The sequence below is a fragment of the Marmota marmota genome, unplaced genomic scaffold, assembly GCF_001458135.2.
Source record: "Marmota marmota marmota unplaced genomic scaffold, marMar, whole genome shotgun sequence".
NCBI classification, from domain to species: Eukaryota; Metazoa; Chordata; class Mammalia; order Rodentia; family Sciuridae; genus Marmota; species Marmota marmota.
In genome coordinates, this window is record NW_026000241.1 from 270356 (window position 1) to 276628 (window position 6273).

General features: G+C 42.9%; 1 pseudogene; it reads right to left on the minus strand.

Annotated features, from left to right (window-relative positions):
* Positions 1–3715: 3715 nt before the first annotated feature.
* Positions 3716–5608, minus strand: LOC125613788 (annotated as a pseudogene).
* Positions 5609–6273: the final 665 nt, after the last annotated feature.

The following is a 6273-nucleotide window of genomic DNA, read 5'->3' on the forward strand; positions in this document are numbered from 1 at the left end:
GGTTCTGTATGCATATAGTGATTTGTATTTGTTCTAGGACTTTATGTTAGGTTATGGTTGCTATGATGTATGAGGGTTATGTATGTCTTGGCTACGTTAGAAGATTGCTCATACTGAGGGGATACTAACAGGCGATGGATCAGGATGTTGGTAGTACCTAGGTATTTAGGAGCCCTATAGACAGCCTTCGTAAACATTACTACCGTTATTTGGCATTTGAGACAATTAGCACGTAATGGAAGACGGTTAATGCTTGGGATGAAAGTTGGGAGTTAGGGGAAAGGAAGGTGCGTCTTAAAAAGAAAGAAGGTGAGAGAGAGATAGATTAGAGGAGAATGAAAAGAACAATAAAACTTGAGATGGGAAAGAAAGAAGGAAAGGGAGAAAGAACAGAGAGAGAAGAAAAAAAAGGAAAACAAATTGAGTCTTAGAAGATGCCATTTTCTTCTCTTCCAGTAGGCGGAGCTGTGCCCTCCGAGCCAAGCTTCTGCCCTCTACGTGCCAATAACAATCCCTGTAAGGCGGCTCCTGGGAGTCTCTCAATCTTGTCAGTCCAGAGCCATTTCACTTCTCCGTGCTCCCCCCCCTTCTTCCTGTCAGCCGGCCAGCCAGGTCCTGTTCACCGGAAGCGGTTCCCCATAGATCTAGTTACACTTGCAGCCCCACCGCGCGTCCCATTTAAGCCCCAGTGCTGTGGTAAACTGGCGGCTAAGACCTTGGGAGTTGCCGCTGGTGATATGGGGGGTTGGGGGTCGGGAATCCCCTCTGCTTCCCTACAGAAACGCCCCCGGAGAGATCCCTAAGGTTTCCTGGCTGCTTGTATCTGGATGGGGTGGGAGTCACACACCTGCTAAAGTGGATTCCGCTGGGAAGGAATTCCATCGGCCAAACTCCGATGACATCACCTCTCTGCTATGGCGGGCCCCAGGCTCCTTGCCGGAGTGTCCGAAGGGAGGGGTGGGACTGGTCCATCCCCGGTTGGCCTCAGCTCCCGGCTCACTATTTCATGAAGGCTTAGCTAAAGACCTCTTCCTGCCAAGCTGCGTCTCGGAGGCTAGCCACCCAGTCACGGTGGCTGCGGGCGGGCAGGCGGGCGGCAGCACTACGGCGGGTGAACAGTGGCTGGCGGGTCTGGAACTCTGCGTCTCGTCGCGGGGATTCACTCATCTGGGGCAAACTGTCATTTCCAAAAATCCTAGTAACTCCCGGCCGGTCTCTCTTCAGTGGAATTTTGCTAGGAGATTCTCCGCAGGTAGAATCTAAGCGTATCTACGCGTCTCTCTGACCCCATCACTGAGGGGGTACTGAAAGCGCTGCCTCTCCACCCGCCGCCATGTTGGATCCCCAGGCCTCGAACTTGAGATCCTCACACGTGCACCCCATTAGAAGTTTATAAGAAGCCTTTTTTTTTTTTTTGGTTCTGGAGATTGAACTCAGAGCTTCATGCCTTCGGGCAAGAGCTCTACCTGAGCCACGTCCCCATCCCAAGAAACATCTAATGGGATATGCATATCAACAATCCCCTGACTACCCAATTTCCACTCAATTTCAGACAATAAAATCTGTATGTCTTAGGTGGAGAACACAGTGGTAAGCATGAACCTGGATGTCATGGCAAGGCCTGATGTCCTTTACCAGCTGCATCTACTCCCTCTGAATCTGGTCAAATTTAATGGGGTTGACTTCATCCCCATAAACCCAGGGGGTGATATTCTCCTGAGGGGCAGGGTACTGCACTTGTGTCAACAGCATCAGTCTAGCTGTGTAGCGCAGTGGATTCTTAAGGGCAGACAGGGAGATGTGGTTCCCATAGAAGCCAAAGGTTCTGAGCTGTAACCCAGGGCTAGAAAGATGGCATCCAGCTGGGAGTCTGTGATCTCACAAAACTCTAAGACCAGGGTCTCAAGGGTGTCTGCCACCTTCTCTAGAGGAACCTGGAGAGGTCTGGGACTCATCTCTTTCATTGATCATTTGCTGAGCTTCAGATGCTTCAGTTGGTTAGTGCTTGGACATGCGGACAGATGCTTTATGTCTGATTCTTTAAGTGGACTCAATGTCAGCAAGAGAGTCTTCGAGGGCATCTGGCTCAGGAGGAGTTTATGTAGTGCTCTGTAAAGGAAGAAGACATTCTGCATGCAGCGTTCCTGGAGGTTGTCCAGCTTTCTCAAGTGAAGACTGTATTTATGGGGAAACCACCTATTCAGCAAGTGGGATGTAAAGAAGTGCCAACTTACGCTGGTGAAATGAAATAATGAAGTTTCCTCATCTTGCTCAGGTAAAGAAAAACAAAATGTTCCATTTTTTCCTGACCCCAGAAAATATCCATTTCCAGCTCCTGGACATAGTCCACCAGCAGAGCACATATGACTTTATAGGAGAAGTGATCACCAATCTTCAGCTTCTCGTGGTATATGTGGACCACCACCTTTCTCTCCAAGGCCCACGTGGGGAGCCTGAAAATGAGTTCATTTTTGGCAGCTTCATCCATCTCTTATGTATGAATACCCTCAAGGTCTGTTTTATTCTCCTTCAGCCATATTTCCCTCTTTTCTTTGGACACATGGCCTCTTGTGAGCAAGTACTCACTGGGGCTGTGGACCTCATGATCAGGAAGTCCTGATTCACATTCCTAAAATCCAACACTTGCAGTTTCCATTGCCTGGGGTGAACCTTCTGGAAAAGCAGCATATCCAGCCCACCTAACAGGGTTTTTAAGGCCTGCACATTTTGTGTCTTCATAAGAGACCCCAGAAGGAGGCAGGCCAAGGGGCAGGACAGTAACATCTTCTTCTGCATCTCCATGTGACCCCACCACCACTATTAAAGACCCTTTGTACAACTCTAGAATGCGCACCCTGGTCAGGTACTCCATATTGGGGATGGCAAGGCCTCATTGCTTAGCAGGTTCTATATCACCAAGTCCTGGAATGTGGGTATGGGCTGGATACATCCTGTGGAATCCTATCTGAACATCTGGACGTGGCTGTCAGGGCACTCTGAGTGTCAGCAGGGCCAGGCAGTGACTCCTAGCTCCAGGATTCTTGAGCAGAATGGAAATTTTATTATGAGCTTTTCATCTTGCATTCTGATACATACCTGTTGCCTGAAATTTCTTCTTCATTTTGTATATATTCCACAGATTTTTATGATTACCATAAAGATTAAACATAATATCCCAATGCCTATTGCATTATACCAGTCCCACACTTCCCTCCTGCTATCCTCAGTATAACATTGGGGGGAAATTCTACTTAGAAAGTATTTTTAAAGCAATTAAACGTTAAAATGTAAAACAACCACAGAAAACTGTGCTTACATATCTTGAGAGTAAGACACAGAAAAGTGATTTCCTATAATTTATTTCAATTTGTCCTCCAGAATGATTTATCTTATATGCAATTGTAGTACCACCTATATTCTCCAAATTCTTGGTTTATCCTTTCTGGAATGACAATGAATATTTTCTGTGCCTCTGAAAATATGTGTATTTACTAAAAACATTCCTACATTTTTGCATTCATACAGCTTCTTTGAAGTGTGAATTTTAGTTTATACTAAGACTTGAGCATTTCCCTCATTCTCTACAACCATAATTCCTCTCCAGTATGAATTATTAAGTTCATTAAAGGATGAAGGCAAAAATAACATGTTTTCCTCTGTGTGTGTGTGTGTGTGTGTATGCACACATGTGTGTAGGCATGCCCATATTCCTTCCTTTAAAAAAAATTTTTGGGGGGGCACTGGGAATTCAATCTAGTGGCACTGAATCACTGAGCAACATCCCCAGCTAAGTTACTGAATCTGGCCTCAAACTTGAGATTCTCTTGCCTAAGCTGCCAAAGTCACTGGGATTAAAGTCATGGGCCACCTTGCCCGGTGGCATTCCTGTACTTCTGACATTCATGTTTTTGGCCTCTGAGATTTTTAACAAATGTGGTGGGACTAAAGCTTTCTTATATCTTATGGGGACAGGGTTTCTCTCCATTTCCTGTTACTTAGCAATATCTGAAGAATTTTTAGCATTTCTTAAACTTGTGAGGTTTCTTACACATGATGCTGTCAAATATTTCTGAAGGCTCTCCCAGATATTTGCATACGTAGCCTCTCTCTCTCTCTCTCTCTCTCTCTCTCTCTCTCTCTCTCTCTCTCTCTGTGTGTGTGTGTGTGTTTGGGGTGCCAGGGATGGAACTCAGAGCCTCATGCATTCTAGGCACTCTACCCTGAGCTACATCCCTAGCCATTCACTGTAAGTTCTTAGGGAAGGGTTTTCTTGTAGACTTCACATTTGAATCCCCATGTGGATATTAATACCTAATCACAAAGTAAAATTTTACCATATTTCTTAGGCTGGTTATGGTGGCATTTGCATGTAGTTCCAAATATCAGGATCCTGAAGCATGAGGAAAGCTTGAGCCCAGAAGTTTGAGACCAGCCTGGGCAACATAGCAAGATCCCATCTCAAAAACATAAACCACATTTCTTACAAAAGAGTTATTCTTAAGTGTGGGTTGTTATGTGCTATGAAATCATGTGGATTTGTATGTGTAAAATAAGTCCTGTGGAGTGTGGAGTGAAGGCTTTCCCACATTCCATACACACATAGGACTTCTTTCCACTGTGAATTCTTGTATGATTCATATATTTTCTTCTCCAGTGTGAGTTCTCATATGTAATTTAAGTCCTGTGGATTGAGTGAAGGCTTTGCCATATTCTTTACAGACATAGGGCTTCTCTCCATAGTGAAAAGAATGTCCTATAAGGTACAAAGAATGAATGAAGGCTTTCTCACTTTCCTTACATGCGTATGTTTTTCTCCAATATGAGATCTCATTTGTACTTTAAGACATGACTGATTAGAAAATTTCTCCAACAATCTTTGTATTCATACAATTTCTCTTGTGTATGAGTCTTCTTCTGGCAAGTAGGATTTGTAACCTGGTTGAAGATTTTATATTGTACACACTTAGTTTTCTCCCCAACATGATTTCTTTGGGGCAGAAAATGAATTAAGTTCTTTTTAAAGGTTTTTCCACCCTGTTTATCCTTAGATGTTTTCTCTCTAATGTAAGTTCTCATGAGTCATAAGAAGTAAGTATTTGCTAAAGATTTATCCACAATGGTTAGAACCATAGAGTTTCTCTGTAGCAGTGTTTCTTTTCTGTAGGTTAAGAGATGAATGATGAATACAGAGTTTTTCACATTCAGTATAGTAACAGAATGTCTTCCCCATCAGCAACATTTATGTATTGGAAACAACATTATCATGACTAAACATTTTGCTGTTTCTACTATGTATACAGAGTTACTGCCCTGCTTTTGAGATTTGTTTTATTTTGTGTGGTGTGGGAGAGATAATCCAGAGCTTTGAGGACTGAGCTACACACACCCAACCCTGAATTACTTTATATTGAGTAATCTATAAAGCCAGGAGCCTGTTTACCATCTCTACTTTCACAGAACTTCTTAGAGATTGTATCTGTATTAATAAATATAGTCATTAAAAATGTTTATCAGGGCTGGGGATGTGGCTCAAGCGGTAGCGTGCTCGCCTGGCATGCGTGCGGCCCGGGTTCGATCCTCAGCACCACATATAAACAAAGATGTTGTGTCCGCCAAAAACTGAAAAATAAATATTAAAAAAAATTCTCTCTCTCTCTCTCTCTCTCTCTCTCTCTCTCTCTCTCTTTAAAAAAAGGGATTAAAAAATGTTTATCAAAAATGGATTACATAAAATGCATTCTACCTTCAGGTGTAACTAATTAGAACAAGTAAAAATTCAAGTAAAAGATAGAATACATGAGTTATATGTGGATTTTTTTTGAGGTATCTGAGAAAAAATAGCTTTGAAGTTAAGTTTAGAGTGATCCCTTAATTCATGAAATTCAGAGAATCTCTCAGAGACTCTGCTTTCTTTGGGTAAATGCCATTTGACTCACATAATCATGGAACTGGTGCTTCGGGTCCTAATGTGGAAGATTTCACTGCTAGAAAATCTTACCAATTATATTCCATTTGATGTTTTCTCTGCAGAAATGTTTTGAAACTGTGGAGCATCTTTGGTATTAAGTTGCAAATCCAAATATTAAATAAAAATAGCAGGTTTTTTGAAAAATGCAAGTTTGTGATAAAGTTGTTTAAAAGCATAGCCAGGCATGGTACTGCATGCCTGTAATCCCAGTGGCTTGGGAGGCTGAGGCAGGAAGTTCACAAGTTTAAATCCATCCTCAAAAACTTAGCAAGGCCTCAATCAACTTAGTGAAAGCCTGTTGCAAA